Below are 311 nucleotides of genomic sequence, written 5' to 3' on the forward strand. Positions count from 1 at the left end.
AGTGCACAAATTTTTGTGCACCAGGCCTCTAGTCCTATATAGTAAAAGGGTAATATGCAAATTAACCCTAACAGCAGAAAGACTGGTTATGACTAGTCACTATGACACACACTGACCACCAGGGGGCAGACGCTCAATGCAGGAGATGCCCTCTTGTGGTCACTGTGCTCTCACAGGGGGGAGCTCTGCTCACCCACAAGCCAGGCGACGGCTGCCAGTACAGCAGTGGTGGTAGGAGCCTCTCCTGCCTCCTCAGCAGTGCTAAGGATGTCCAACTGCAGCTTAGGCCTGCTCCCCGCTGGTAAGTGGAC

This window comes from Myotis brandtii, unplaced genomic scaffold (genome assembly GCF_000412655.1).
Source record: "Myotis brandtii unplaced genomic scaffold, ASM41265v1 scaffold466, whole genome shotgun sequence".
Classification (NCBI taxonomy): Eukaryota; Metazoa; Chordata; class Mammalia; order Chiroptera; family Vespertilionidae; genus Myotis; species Myotis brandtii.